We start from the raw sequence: 14738 nt of genomic DNA, 5'->3' as shown, positions 1-14738 counted from the left end.
CAAGAGATACATCATTGGAGGATTAATTGACATCAATCCATCCTTGTTTTACGTTTTCCAAATGGTGGCAGATTGGACCTTTCTCTATCCAAGAGATACATCATTGGAGGATTAATTGACATCAATCCATCTTTATAGCAAATACATCTCAGTTGTCAACAAACATTCAAATATTGCCCGCAGCTATGAAGGTAATAAACTACATTTCCACACTGACCGTGGCAGTATCAGTTTTGAAGATTAACTTTGTCCCAGTGGCACAAGATTGGAACTTGACTGATTGATTAATTGATAGAGGATAACTATAGCTCTAAAAGATCCCCCTCCTTTCATACTCCACTCTATTCTCCTTTCCTCACTCAATTCCCTCAGTCATGATAATTTTACCAAAGTGAACTTTCTTTTCTGACCACTATCCATGTCTAGCATGGGTATACAAAGAATGCTAAATGCTGCCTCTGCAGGACACATTGTACTATAGGAAACCACCTTCTCCGCCTTGAGTTGTGCAGCTAATTCACCAAACTCTGCGTTCTGTGTTTGGGTCTGGGTTTTGGTTACTTTTATGGATGGCCATTGCCTTTCTTCCCCATGCCTCCGTCTTGTCCACAGCTGCCATCACAGGTCCCAGCATATTGAGAGAGAGTATTCAGGACTTTCAAATAATAGATTGAGAATGTGCTTGGAAATATTTAGAAAGGTTTTAAAAGAGAACTGTTACTTAATGGCCAAAATCAGATTAGCAGCTGAATAATTCTTGGAATCTTTGCTGGATATTAAAAAGATGGTTGCCAACGGGATGGCTTTCTCACTTGCTTCACGTAGAGCCTTATAGTTGTAATCCGGGGGCACAGATTATGCTTCCAAAGCACGTCTCTGTGCTATATGTCTCCTGGAAGAAGTCTTCTTTGGAAAACCCTTTGAGAAAGTTGATGGGAAAAAGGCCTTGCTTTCACAAGAAAAAAAAAGAAGGTTTATTCAAACATTCTAGGGGATCAAATAAACTGAGAATGACCCTGTGAAGTAAATAAGATAGACACATATAGTATCTCCTTTTTAAACTGCCAGAGAAGCAAATACAAATTTTAGGTTGATGAATTTTCAGTCAACATATATTTAATATATAGTGGTTGTTCTTGTGTGATTTATGTGCCATAACGCAAGAGATGTAGATTCGGTGCAATAATGATGAGGCACATAAGATAGTTTTCCAATTCTAGAGCTAAAATAGGCACTGCTGAGATTCGAACTCAGGATCTCCTGTTTACTAGACAGGCGCTTTAACCAACTAAGCCACAGCACCACAACATACTGGCTCATGCCTTGTTTTACGTTTTCCAAATAATGGCAGATTGGACCTTTCTCTATCCAAGAGATACATCATTGGAGGATTAATTGACATCAATCCATCCTTGTTTTACGTTTTCCAAATGGTGGCAGATTGGACCTTTCTCTATCCAAGAGATACATCATTGGAGGATTAATTGACATCAATCCATCTTTATAGCAAATACATCTCAGTTGTCAACAAACATTCAAATATTGCCCGCAGCTATGAAGGTAATAAACTACATTTCCACACTGACCGTGGCAGTATCAGTTTTGAAGATTAACTTTGTCCCAGTGGCACAAGATTGGAACTTGACTGATTGATTAATTGATAGAGGATAACTATAGCTCTAAAAGATCCCCCTCCTTTCATACTCCACTCTATTCTCCTTTCCTCACTCAATTCCCTCAGTCATGATAATTTTACCAAAGTGAACTTTCTTTTCTGACCACTATCCATGTCTAGCATGGGTATACAAAGAATGCTAAATGCTGCCTCTGCAGGACACATTGTACTATAGGAAACCACCTTCTCCGCCTTGAGTTGTGCAGCTAATTCACCAAACTCTGCGTTCTGTGTTTGGGTCTGGGTTTTGGTTACTTTTATGGATGGCCATTGCCTTTCTTCCCCATGCCTCCGTCTTGTCCACAGCTGCCATCACAGGTCCCAGCATATTGAGAGAGAGTATTCAGGACTTTCAAATAATAGATTGAGAATGTGCTTGGAAATATTTAGAAAGGTTTTAAAAGAGAACTGTTACTTAATGGCCAAAATCAGATTAGCAGCTGAATAATTCTTGGAATCTTTGCTGGATATTAAAAAGATGGTTGCCAACGGGATGGCTTTCTCACTTGCTTCACGTAGAGCCTTATAGTTGTAATCCGGGGGCACAGATTATGCTTCCAAAGCACGTCTCTGTGCTATATGTCTCCTGGAAGAAGTCTTCTTTGGAAAACCCTTTGAGAAAGTTGATGGGAAAAAGGCCTTGCTTTCACAAGAAAAAAAAAGAAGGTTTAATCAAACATTCTAGGGGATCAAATAAACTGAGAATGACCCTGTGAAGTAAATAAGATAGACACATATAGTATCTCCTTTTTAAACTGCCAGAGAAGCAAATACAAATTTTAGGTTGATGAATTTTCAGTCAACATATATTTAATATATAGTGGTTGTTCTTGTGTGATTTATGTGCCATAACGCAAGAGATGTAGATTCGGTGCAATAATGATGAGGCACATAAGATAGTTTTCCAATTCTAGAGCTAAAATAGGCACTGCTGAGATTCGAACTCAGGATCTCCTGTTTACTAGACAGGCGCTTTAACCAACTAAGCCACAGCACCACAACATACTGGCTCATGCCTTGTTTTACTTTTTCCAAATAATGGCAGATTGGACCTTTCTCTATCCAAGAGATACATCATTGGAGGATTAATTGACATCAATCCATCCTTGTTTTACGTTTTCCAAATGGTGGCAGATTGGACCTTTCTCTATCCAAGAGATACATCATTGGAGGATTAATTGACATCAATCCATCTTTATAGCAAATACATCTCAGTTGTCAACAAACATTCAAATATTGCCCGCAGCTATGAAGGTAATAAACTACATTTCCACACTGACCGTGGCAGTATCAGTTTTGAAGATTAACTTTGTCCCAGTGGCACAAGATTGGAACTTGACTGATTGATTAATTGATAGAGGATAACTATAGCTCTAAAAGATCCCCCTCCTTTCATACTCCACTCTATTCTCCTTTCCTCACTCAATTCCCTCAGTCATGATAATTTTACCAAAGTGAACTTTCTTTTCTGACCACTATCCATGTCTAGCATGGGAATACAAAGAATGCTAAATGCTGCCTCTGCAGGACACATTGTACTATAGGAAACCACCTTCTCCGCCTTGAGTTGTGCAGCTAATTCACCAAACTCTGCGTTCTGTGTTTGGGTCTGGGTTTTGGTTACTTTTATGGATGGCCATTGCCTTTCTTCCCCATGCCTCCGTCTTGTCCACAGCTGCCATCACAGGTCCCAGCATATTGAGAGAGAGTATTCAGGACTTTCAAATAATAGATTGAGAATGTGCTTGGAAATATTTAGAAAGGTTTTAAAAGAGATCTGTTACTTAATGGCCAAAATTAGATTAGCAGCTGAATAATTCTTGGAATCTTTGCTGGATATTAAAAAGATGGTTGCCAACGGGATGGCTTTCTCACTTGCTTCACGTAGAGCCTTATAGTTGTAATCCGGGGGCACAGATTATGCTTCCAAAGCACGTCTCTGTGCTATATGTCTCCTGGAAGAAGTCTTCTTTGGAAAACCCTTTGAGAAAGTTGATGGGAAAAAGGCCTTGCTTTCACAAGAAAAAAAAAGAAGGTTTAATCAAACATTCTAGGGGATCAAATAAACTGAGAATGACCCTGTGAAGTAAATAAGATAGACACATATAGTATCTCCTTTTTAAACTGCCAGAGAAGCAAATACAAATTTTAGGTTGATGAATTTTCAGTCAACATATATTTAATATATAGTGGTTGTTCTTGTGTGATTTATGTGCCATAACGCAAGAGATGTAGATTCGGTGCAATAATGATGAGGCACATAAGATAGTTTTCCAATTCTAGAGCTAAAATAGGCACTGCTGAGATTCGAACTCAGGATCTCCTGTTTACTAGACAGGCGCTTTAACCAACTAAGCCACAGCACCACAACATACTGGCTCATGCCTTGTTTTACGTTTTCCAAATAATGGCAGATTGGACCTTTCTCTATCCAAGAGATACATCATTGGAGGATTAATTGACATCAATCCATCCTTGTTTTACGTTTTCCAAATGGTGGCAGATTGGACCTTTCTCTATCCAAGAGATACATCATTGGAGGATTAATTGACATCAATCCATCTTTATAGCAAATACATCTCAGTTGTCAACAAACATTCAAATATTGCCCGCAGCTATGAAGGTAATAAACTACATTTCCACACTGACCGTGGCAGTATCAGTTTTGAAGATTAACTTTGTCCCAGTGGCACAAGATTGGAACTTGACTGATTGATTAATTGATAGAGGATAACTATAGCTCTAAAAGATCCCCCTCCTTTCATACTCCACTCTATTCTCCTTTCCTCACTCAATTCCCTCAGTCATGATAATTTTACCAAAGTGAACTTTCTTTTCTGACCACTATCCATGTCTAGCATGGGTATACAAAGAATGCTAAATGCTGCCTCTGCAGGACACATTGTACTATAGGAAACCACCTTCTCCGCCTTGAGTTGTGCAGCTAATTCACCAAACTCTGCGTTCTGTGTTTTGGTCTGGGTTTTGGTTACTTTTATGGATGGCCATTGCCTTTCTTCCCCATGCCTCCGTCTTGTCCACAGCTGCCATCACAGGTCCCAGCATATTGAGAGAGAGTATTCAGGACTTTCAAATAATAGATTGAGAATGTGCTTGGAAATATTTAGAAAGGTTTTAAAAGAGAACTGTTCCTTAATGGCAAAAATCAGATTAGCAGCTGAATAATTCTTGGAATCTTTGCTGGATATTAAAAAGATGGTTGCCAACGGGATGGCTTTCTCACTTGCTTCACGTAGAGCCTTATAGTTGTAATCCGGGGGCACAGATTATGCTTCCAAAGCACGTCTCTGTGCTATATGTCTCCTGGAAGAAGTCTTCTTTGGAAAACCCTTTGAGAAAGTTGATGGGAAAAAGGCCTTGCTTTCACAAGAAAAAAAAAGAAGGTTTAATCAAACATTCTAGGGGATCAAATAAACTGAGAATGACCCTGTGAAGTAAATAAGATAGACACATATAGTATCTCCTTTTTAAACTGCCAGAGAAGCAAATACAAATTTTAGGTTGATGAATTTTCAGTCAACATATATTTAATATATAGTGGTTGTTCTTGTGTGATTTATGTGCCATAACGCAAGAGATGTAGATTCGGTGCAATAATGATGAGGCACATAAGATAGTTTTCCAATTCTAGAGCTAAAATAGGCACTGCTGAGATTCGAACTCAGGATCTCCTGTTTACTAGACAGGCGCTTTAACCAACTAAGCCACAGCACCACAACATACTGGCTCATGCCTTGTTTTACTTTTTCCAAATAATGGCAGATTGGACCTTTCTCTATCCAAGAGATACATCATTGGAGGATTAATTGACATCAATCCATCCTTGTTTTACGTTTTCCAAATGGTGGCAGATTGGACCTTTCTCTATCCAAGAGATACATCATTGGAGGATTAATTGACATCAATCCATCTTTATAGCAAATACATCTCAGTTGTCAACAAACATTCAAATATTGCCCGCAGCTATGAAGGTAATAAACTACATTTCCACACTGACCGTGGCAGTATCAGTTTTGAAGATTAACTTTGTCCCAGTGGCACAAGATTGGAACTTGACTGATTGATTAATTGATAGAGGATAACTATAGCTCTAAAAGATCCCCCTCCTTTCATACTCCACTCTATTCTCCTTTCCTCACTCAATTCCCTCAGTCATGATAATTTTACCAAAGTGAACTTTCTTTTCTGACCACTATCCATGTCTAGCATGGGAATACAAAGAATGCTAAATGCTGCCTCTGCAGGACACATTGTACTATAGGAAACCACCTTCTCCGCCTTGAGTTGTGCAGCTAATTCACCAAACTCTGCGTTCTGTGTTTGGGTCTGGGTTTTGGTTACTTTTATGGATGGCCATTGCCTTTCTTCCCCATGCCTCCGTCTTGTCCACAGCTGCCATCACAGGTCCCAGCATATTGAGAGAGAGTATTCAGGACTTTCAAATAATAGATTGAGAATGTGCTTGGAAATATTTAGAAAGGTTTTAAAAGAGAACTGTTACTTAATGGCCAAAATCAGATTAGCAGCTGAATAATTCTTGGAATCTTTGCTGGATATTAAAAAGATGGTTGCCAACGGGATGGCTTTCTCACTTGCTTCACGTAGAGCCTTATAGTTGTAATCCGGGGGCACAGATTATGCTTCCAAAGCACGTCTCTGTGCTATATGTCTCCTGGAAGAAGTCTTCTTTGGAAAACCCTTTGAGAAAGTTGATGGGAAAAAGGCCTTGCTTTCACAAGAAAAAAAAAGAAGGTTTAATCAAACATTCTAGGGGATCAAATAAACTGAGAATGACCCTGTGAAGTAAATAAGATAGACACATATAGTATCTCCTTTTTAAACTGCCAGAGAAGCAAATACAAATTTTAGGTTGATGAATTTTCAGTCAACATATATTTAATATATAGTGGTTGTTCTTGTGTGATTTATGTGCCATAACGCAAGAGATGTAGATTCGGTGCAATAATGATGAGGCACATAAGATAGTTTTCCAATTCTAGAGCTAAAATAGGCACTGCTGAGATTCGAACTCAGGATCTCCTGTTTACTAGACAGGCGCTTTAACCAACTAAGCCACAGCACCACAACATACTGGCTCATGCCTTGTTTTACTTTTTCCAAATAATGGCAGATTGGACCTTTCTCTATCCAAGAGATACATCATTGGAGGATTAATTGACATCAATCCATCCTTGTTTTACGTTTTCCAAATGGTGGCAGATTGGACCTTTCTCTATCCAAGAGATACATCATTGGAGGATTAATTGACATCAATCCATCTTTATAGCAAATACATCTCAGTTGTCAACAAACATTCAAATATTGCCCGCAGCTATGAAGGTAATAAACTACATTTCCACACTGACCGTGGCAGTATCAGTTTTGAAGATTAACTTTGTCCCAGTGGCACAAGATTGGAACTTGACTGATTGATTAATTGATAGAGGATAACTATAGCTCTAAAAGATCCCCCTCCTTTCATACTCCACTCTATTCTCCTTTCCTCACTCAATTCCCTCAGTCATGATAATTTTACCAAAGTGAACTTTCTTTTCTGACCACTATCCATGTCTAGCATGGGTATACAAAGAATGCTAAATGCTGCCTCTGCAGGACACATTGTACTATAGGAAACCACCTTCTCCGCCTTGAGTTGTGCAGCTAATTCACCAAACTCTGCGTTCTGTGTTTTGGTCTGGGTTTTGGTTACTTTTATGGATGGCCATTGCCTTTCTTCCCCATGCCTCCGTCTTGTCCACAGCTGCCATCACAGGTCCCAGCATATTGAGAGAGAGTATTCAGGACTTTCAAATAATAGATTGAGAATGTGCTTGGAAATATTTAGAAAGGTTTTAAAAGAGAACTGTTCCTTAATGGCAAAAATCAGATTAGCAGCTGAATAATTCTTGGAATCTTTGCTGGATATTAAAAAGATGGTTGCCAACGGGATGGCTTTCTCACTTGCTTCACGTAGAGCCTTATAGTTGTAATCCGGGGGCACAGATTATGCTTCCAAAGCACGTCTCTGTGCTATATGTCTCCTGGAAGAAGTCTTCTTTGGAAAACCCTTTGAGAAAGTTGATGGGAAAAAGGCCTTGCTTTCACAAGAAAAAAAAAGAAGGTTTAATCAAACATTCTAGGGGATCAAATAAACTGAGAATGACCCTGTGAAGTAAATAAGATAGACACATATAGTATCTCCTTTTTAAACTGCCAGAGAAGCAAATACAAATTTTAGGTTGATGAATTTTCAGTCAACATATATTTAATATATAGTGGTTGTTCTTGTGTGATTTATGTGCCATAACGCAAGAGATGTAGATTCGGTGCAATAATGATGAGGCACATAAGATAGTTTTCCAATTCTAGAGCTAAAATAGGCACTGCTGAGATTCGAACTCAGGATCTCCTGTTTACTAGACAGGCGCTTTAACCAACTAAGCCACAGCACCACAACATACCGGCTCATGCCTTGTTTTACTTTTTCCAAATAATGGCAGATTGGACCTTTCTCTATCCAAGAGATACATCATTGGAGGATTAATTGACATCAATCCATCCTTGTTTTACGTTTTCCAAATGGTGGCAGATTGGACCTTTCTCTATCCAAGAGATACATCATTGGAGGATTAATTGACATCAATCCATCTTTATAGCAAATACATCTCAGTTGTCAACAAACATTCAAATATTGCCCGCAGCTATGAAGGTAATAAACTACATTTCCACACTGACCGTGGCAGTATCAGTTTTGAAGATTAACTTTGTCCCAGTGGCACAAGATTGGAACTTGACTGATTGATTAATTGATAGAGGATAACTATAGCTCTAAAAGATCCCCCTCCTTTCATACTCCACTCTATTCTCCTTTCCTCACTCAATTCCCTCAGTCATGATAATTTTACCAAAGTGAACTTTCTTTTCTGACCACTATCCATGTCTAGCATGGGAATACAAAGAATGCTAAATGCTGCCTCTGCAGGACACATTGTACTATAGGAAACCACCTTCTCCGCCTTGAGTTGTGCAGCTAATTCACCAAACTCTGCGTTCTGTGTTTGGGTCTGGGTTTTGGTTACTTTTATGGATGGCCATTGCCTTTCTTCCCCATGCCTCCGTCTTGTCCACAGCTGCCATCACAGGTCCCAGCATATTGAGAGAGAGTATTCAGGACTTTCAAATAATAGATTGAGAATGTGCTTGGAAATATTTAGAAAGGTTTTAAAAGAGAACTGTTACTTAATGGCCAAAATCAGATTAGCAGCTGAATAATTCTTGGAATCTTTGCTGGATATTAAAAAGATGGTTGCCAACGGGATGGCTTTCTCACTTGCTTCACGTAGAGCCTTATAGTTGTAATCCGGGGGCACAGATTATGCTTCCAAAGCACGTCTCTGTGCTATATGTCTCCTGGAAGAAGTCTTCTTTGGAAAACCCTTTGAGAAAGTTGATGGGAAAAAGGCCTTGCTTTCACAAGAAAAAAAAAGAAGGTTTAATCAAACATTCTAGGGGATCAAATAAACTGAGAATGACCCTGTGAAGTAAATAAGATAGACACATATAGTATCTCCTTTTTAAACTGCCAGAGAAGCAAATACAAATTTTAGGTTGATGAATTTTCAGTCAACATATATTTAATATATAGTGGTTGTTCTTGTGTGATTTATGTGCCATAACGCAAGAGATGTAGATTCGGTGCAATAATGATGAGGCACATAAGATAGTTTTCCAATTCTAGAGCTAAAATAGGCACTGCTGAGATTCGAACTCAGGATCTCCTGTTTACTAAACAGGCGCTTTAACCAACTAAGCCACAGCACCACAACATACTGGCTCATGCCTTGTTTTACGTTTTCCAAATAATGGCAGATTGGACCTTTCTCTATCCAAGAGATATATCATTGGAGGATTAATTGACATCAATCCATCCTTGTTTTACATTTTCCAAATGGTGGCAGATTGGACCTTTCTCTATCCAAGAGATACATCATTGGAGGATTAATTGACATCAATCCATCTTTATAGCAAATACATCTCAGTTGTCAACAAACATTCAAATATTGCCCGCAGCTATGAAGGTAATAAACTACATTTCCACACTGACCGTGGCAGTATCAGTTTTGAAGATTAACTTTGTCCCAGTGGCACAAGATTGGAACTTGACTGATTGATTAATTGATAGAGGATAACTATAGCTCTAAAAGATCCCCCTACTTTCATACTCCACTCTATTCTCCTTTCCTCACTCAATTCCCTCAGTCATGATAATTTTACCAAAGTGAACTTTCTTTTCTGACCACTATCCATGTCTAGCATGGGTATACAAAGAATGCTAAATGCTGCCTCTGCAGGACAAATTGTACTATAGGAAACCACCTTCTCCGCCTTGAGTTGTGCAGCTAATTCACCAAACTCTGCGTTCTGTGTTTGGGTCTGGGTTTTGGTTACTTTTATGGATGGCCATTGCCTTTCTTCCCCATGCCTCCGTCTTGTCCACAGCTGCCATCACAGGTCCCAGCATATTGAGAGAGAGTATTCAGGACTTTCAAATAATAGATTGAGAATGTGCTTGGAAATATTTAGAAAGGTTTTAAAAGAGAACTGTTACTTAATGGCCAAAATCAGATTAGCAGCTGAATAATTCTTGGAATCTTTGCTGGATATTAAAAAGATGGTTGCCAACGGGATGGCTTTCTCACTTGCTTCACGTAGAGCCTTATAGTTGTAATCCGGGGGCACAGATTATGCTTCCAAAGCACGTCTCTGTGCTATATGTCTCCTGGAAGAAGTCTTCTTTGGAAAACCCTTTGAGAAAGTTGATGGTAAAAAGGCCTTGCTTTCACAAGAAAAAAAAAGAAGGTTTAATCAAACATTCTAGGGGATCAAATAAACTGAGAATGACCCTGTGAAGTAAATAAGATAGACACATATAGTATCTCCTTTTTAAACTGCCAGAGAAGCAAATACAAATTTTAGGTTGATGAATTTTCAGTCAACATATATTTAATATATAGTGGTTGTTCTTGTGTGATTTATGTGCCATAACGCAAGAGATGTAGATTCGGTGCAATAATGATGAGGCACATAAGATAGTTTTCCAATTCTAGAGCTAAAATAGGCACTGCTGAGATTCGAACTCAGGATCTCCTGTTTACTAGACAGGCGCTTTAACCAACTAAGCCACAGCACCACAACATACTGGCTCATGCCTTGTTTTACGTTTTCCAAATAATGGCAGATTGGACCTTTCTCTATCCAAGCGATACATCATTGGAGGATTAATTGACATCAATCCATCCTTGTTTTACGTTTTCCAAATGGTGGCAGATTGGACCTTTCTCTATCCAAGAGATACATCATTGGAGGATTAATTGACATCAATCCATCTTTATAGCAAATACATCTCAGTTGTCAACAAACATTCAAATATTGCCCGCAGCTATGAAGGTAATAAACTACATTTCCACACTGACCGTGGCAGTATCAGTTTTGAAGATTAACTTTGTCCCAGTGGCACAAGATTGGAACTTGACTGATTGATTAATTGATAGAGGATAACTATAGCTCTAAAAGATCCCCCTCCTTTCATACTCCACTCTATTCTCCTTTCCTCACTCAATTCCCTCAGTCATGATAATTTTACCAAAGTGAACTTTCTTTTCTGACCACTATCCATGTCTAGCATGGGTATACAAAGAATGCTAAATGCTTCCTCTGCAGGACACATTGTACTATAGGAAACCACCTTCTCCGCCTTGAGTTGTGCAGCTAATTCACCAAACTCTGCGTTCTGTGTTTGGGTCTGGGTTTTGGTTACTTTTATGGATGGCCATTGCCTTTCTTCCCCATGCCTCCGTCTTGTCCACAGCTGCCATCACAGGTCCCAGCATATTGAGAGAGAGTATTCAGGACTTTCAAATAATAGATTGAGAATGTGCTTGGGAATATTTAGAAAGGTTTTAAAAGAGAACTGTTACTTAATGGCCAAAATCAGATTAGCAGCTGAATAATTCTTGGAATCTTTGCTGGATATTAAAAAGATGGTTGCCAACGGGATGGCTTTCTCACTTGCTTCACGTAGAGCCTTATAGTTGTAATCCGGGGGCACAGATTATGCTTCCAAAGCACGTCTCTGTGCTATATGTCTCCTGGAAGAAGTCTTCTTTGGAAAACCCTTTGAGAAAGTTGATGGGAAAAAGGCCTTGCTTTCACAAGAAAAAAAAAGAAGGTTTATTCAAACATTCTAGGGGATCAAATAAACTGAGAATGACCCTGTGAAGTAAATAAGATAGACACATATAGTATCTCCTTTTTAAACTGCCAGAGAAGCAAATACAAATTTTAGGTTGATGAATTTTCAGTCAACATATATTTAATATATAGTGGTTGTTCTTGTGTGATTTATGTGCCATAACGCAAGAGATGTAGATTCGGTGCAATAATGATGAGGCACATAAGATAGTTTTCCAATTCTAGAGCTAAAATAGGCACTGCTGAGATTCGAACTCAGGATCTCCTGTTTACTAGACAGGCGCTTTAACCAACTAAGCCACAGCACCACAACATACTGGCTCATGCCTTGTTTTACGTTTTCCAAATAATGGCAGATTGGACCTTTCTCTATCCAAGAGATACATCATTGGAGGATTAATTGACATCAATCCATCCTTGTTTTACGTTTTCCAAATGGTGGCAGATTGGACCTTTCTCTATCCAAGAGATACATAATTGGAGGATTAATTGACATCAATCCATCTTTATAGCAAATACATCTCAGTTGTCAACAAACATTCAAATATTGCCCGCAGCTATGAAGGTAATAAACTACATTTCCACACTGACCGTGGCAGTATCAGTTTTGAAGATTAACTTTGTCCCAGTGGCACAAGATTGGAACTTGACTGATTGATTAATTGATAGAGGATAACTATAGCTCTAAAAGATCCCCCTCCTTTCATACTCCACTCTATTCTCCTTTCCTCACTCAATTCCCTCAGTCATGATAATTTTACCAAAGTGAACTTTCTTTTCTGACCACTATCCATGTCTAGCATGGGTATACAAAGAATGCTAAATGCTGCCTCTGCAGGACACATTGTACTATAGGAAACCACCTTCTCCGCCTTGAGTTGTGCAGCTAATTCACCAAACTCTGCGTTCTGTGTTTTGGTCTGGGTTTTGGTTACTTTTATGGATGGCCATTGCCTTTCTTCCCCATGCCTCCGTCTTGTCCACAGCTGCCATCACAGGTCCCAGCATATTGAGAGAGAGTATTCAGGACTTTCAAATAATAGATTGAGAATGTGCTTGGAAATATTTAGAAAGGTTTTAAAAGAGAACTGTTCCTTAATGGCAAAAATCAGATTAGCAGCTGAATAATTCTTGGAATCTTTGCTGGATATTAAAAAGATGGTTGCCAACGGGATGGCTTTCTCACTTGCTTCACGTAGAGCCTTATAGTTGTAATCCGGGGGCACAGATTATGCTTCCAAAGCACGTCTCTGTGCTATATGTCTCCTGGAAGAAGTCTTCTTTGGAAAACCCTTTGAGAAAGTTGATGGGAAAAAGGCCTTGCTTTCACAAGAAAAAAAAAGAAGGTTTAATCAAACATTCTAGGGGATCAAATAAACTGAGAATGACCCTGTGAAGTAAATAAGATAGACACATATAGTATCTCCTTTTTAAACTGCCAGAGAAGCAAATACAAATTTTAGGTTGATGAATTTTCAGTCAACATATATTTAATATATAGTGGTTGTTCTTGTGTGATTTATGTGCCATAACGCAAGAGATGTAGATTCGGTGCAATAATGATGAGGCACATAAGATAGTTTTCCAATTCTAGAGCTAAAATAGGCACTGCTGAGATTCGAACTCAGGATCTCCTGTTTACTAGACAGGCGCTTTAACCAACTAAGCCACAGCACCACAACATACTGGCTCATGCCTTGTTTTACGTTTTCCAAATAATGGCAGATTGGACCTTTCTCTATCCAAGAGATATATCATTGGAGGATTAATTGACATCAATCCATCCTTGTTTTACATTTTCCAAATGGTGGCAGATTGGACCTTTCTCTATCCAAGAGATACATCATTGGAGGATTAATTGACATCAATCCATCTTTATAGCAAATACATCTCAGTTGTCAACAAACATTCAAATATTGCCCGCAGCTATGAAGGTAATAAACTACATTTCCACACTGACCGTGGCAGTATCAGTTTTGAAGATTAACTTTGTCCCAGTGGCACAAGATTGGAACTTGACTGATTGATTAATTGATAGAGGATAACTATAGCTCTAAAAGATCCCCCTCCTTTCATACTCCACTCTATTCTCCTTTCCTCACTCAATTCCCTCAGTCATGATAATTTTACCAAAGTGAACTTTCTTTTCTGACCACTATCCATGTCTAGCATGGGTATACAAAGAATGCTAAATGCTGCCTCTGCAGGACAAATTGTACTATAGGAAACCACCTTCTCCGCCTTGAGTTGTGCAGCTAATTCACCAAACTCTGCGTTCTGTGTTTGGGTCTGGGTTTTGGTTACTTTTATGGATGGCCATTGCCTTTCTTCCCCATGCCTCCGTCTTGTCCACAGCTGCCATCACAGGTCCCAGCATATTGAGAGAGAGTATTCAGGACTTTCAAATAATAGATTGAGAATGTGCTTGGAAATATTTAGAAAGGTTTTAAAAGAGAACTGTTACTTAATGGCCAAAATCAGATTAGCAGCTGAATAATTCTTGGAATCTTTGCTGGATATTAAAAAGATGGTTGCCAACGGGATGGCTTTCTCACTTGCTTCACGTAGAGCGTTATAGTTGTAATCCGGGGGCACAGATTATGCTTCCAAAGCACGTCTCTGTGCTATATGTCTCCTGGAAGAAGTCTTCTTTGGAAAACCCTTTGAGAAAGTTGATGGGAAAAAGGCCTTGCTTTCACAAGAAAAAAAAAGAAGGTTTAATCAAACATTCTAGGGGATCAAATAAACTGAGAATGACCCTGTGAAGTAAATAAGATAGACACATATAGTA

The 14738-nt window shown here is 38.9% G+C and overlaps 10 non-coding genes across 10 annotated transcripts; all 10 read right to left on the bottom strand.

Annotated features, from left to right (window-relative positions):
• Positions 1–1229: 1229 nt before the first annotated feature.
• TRNAT-AGU (transfer RNA threonine (anticodon AGU)) lies at positions 1230–1303 on the bottom strand. The gene has a single exon. It is a non-coding gene; the product is annotated as a tRNA-Thr (tRNA).
• A 1295-nt stretch (positions 1304–2598) lies between these two features.
• On the bottom strand, positions 2599–2672 carry TRNAT-AGU (transfer RNA threonine (anticodon AGU)). The gene has a single exon. It is a non-coding gene; the product is annotated as a tRNA-Thr (tRNA).
• A 1295-nt stretch (positions 2673–3967) lies between these two features.
• On the bottom strand, positions 3968–4041 carry TRNAT-AGU (transfer RNA threonine (anticodon AGU)). Its single transcript has one exon. It is a non-coding gene; the product is annotated as a tRNA-Thr (tRNA).
• A 1295-nt stretch (positions 4042–5336) lies between these two features.
• On the bottom strand, positions 5337–5410 carry TRNAT-AGU (transfer RNA threonine (anticodon AGU)). Its single transcript has one exon. It is a non-coding gene; the product is annotated as a tRNA-Thr (tRNA).
• A 1295-nt stretch (positions 5411–6705) lies between these two features.
• TRNAT-AGU (transfer RNA threonine (anticodon AGU)) lies at positions 6706–6779 on the bottom strand. Its single transcript has one exon. It is a non-coding gene; the product is annotated as a tRNA-Thr (tRNA).
• A 1295-nt stretch (positions 6780–8074) lies between these two features.
• TRNAT-AGU (transfer RNA threonine (anticodon AGU)) lies at positions 8075–8148 on the bottom strand. Its single transcript has one exon. It is a non-coding gene; the product is annotated as a tRNA-Thr (tRNA).
• Positions 8149–9443: 1295 nt separating this feature from the next.
• Positions 9444–9517, bottom strand: TRNAT-AGU (transfer RNA threonine (anticodon AGU)). Its single transcript has one exon. It is a non-coding gene; the product is annotated as a tRNA-Thr (tRNA).
• Positions 9518–10812: 1295 nt separating this feature from the next.
• TRNAT-AGU (transfer RNA threonine (anticodon AGU)) lies at positions 10813–10886 on the bottom strand. Its single transcript has one exon. It is a non-coding gene; the product is annotated as a tRNA-Thr (tRNA).
• A 1295-nt stretch (positions 10887–12181) lies between these two features.
• TRNAT-AGU (transfer RNA threonine (anticodon AGU)) lies at positions 12182–12255 on the bottom strand. The gene has a single exon. It is a non-coding gene; the product is annotated as a tRNA-Thr (tRNA).
• Positions 12256–13550: 1295 nt separating this feature from the next.
• Positions 13551–13624, bottom strand: TRNAT-AGU (transfer RNA threonine (anticodon AGU)). The gene has a single exon. It is a non-coding gene; the product is annotated as a tRNA-Thr (tRNA).
• Positions 13625–14738: the final 1114 nt, after the last annotated feature.

This window comes from Pelobates fuscus, chromosome 3 (genome assembly GCF_036172605.1).
Source record: "Pelobates fuscus isolate aPelFus1 chromosome 3, aPelFus1.pri, whole genome shotgun sequence".
Classification (NCBI taxonomy): domain Eukaryota; kingdom Metazoa; phylum Chordata; class Amphibia; order Anura; family Pelobatidae; genus Pelobates; species Pelobates fuscus.
Note: the sequence above shows the minus strand (reverse complement) of the source record. Positions and strands in the feature narration are given on the sequence as shown.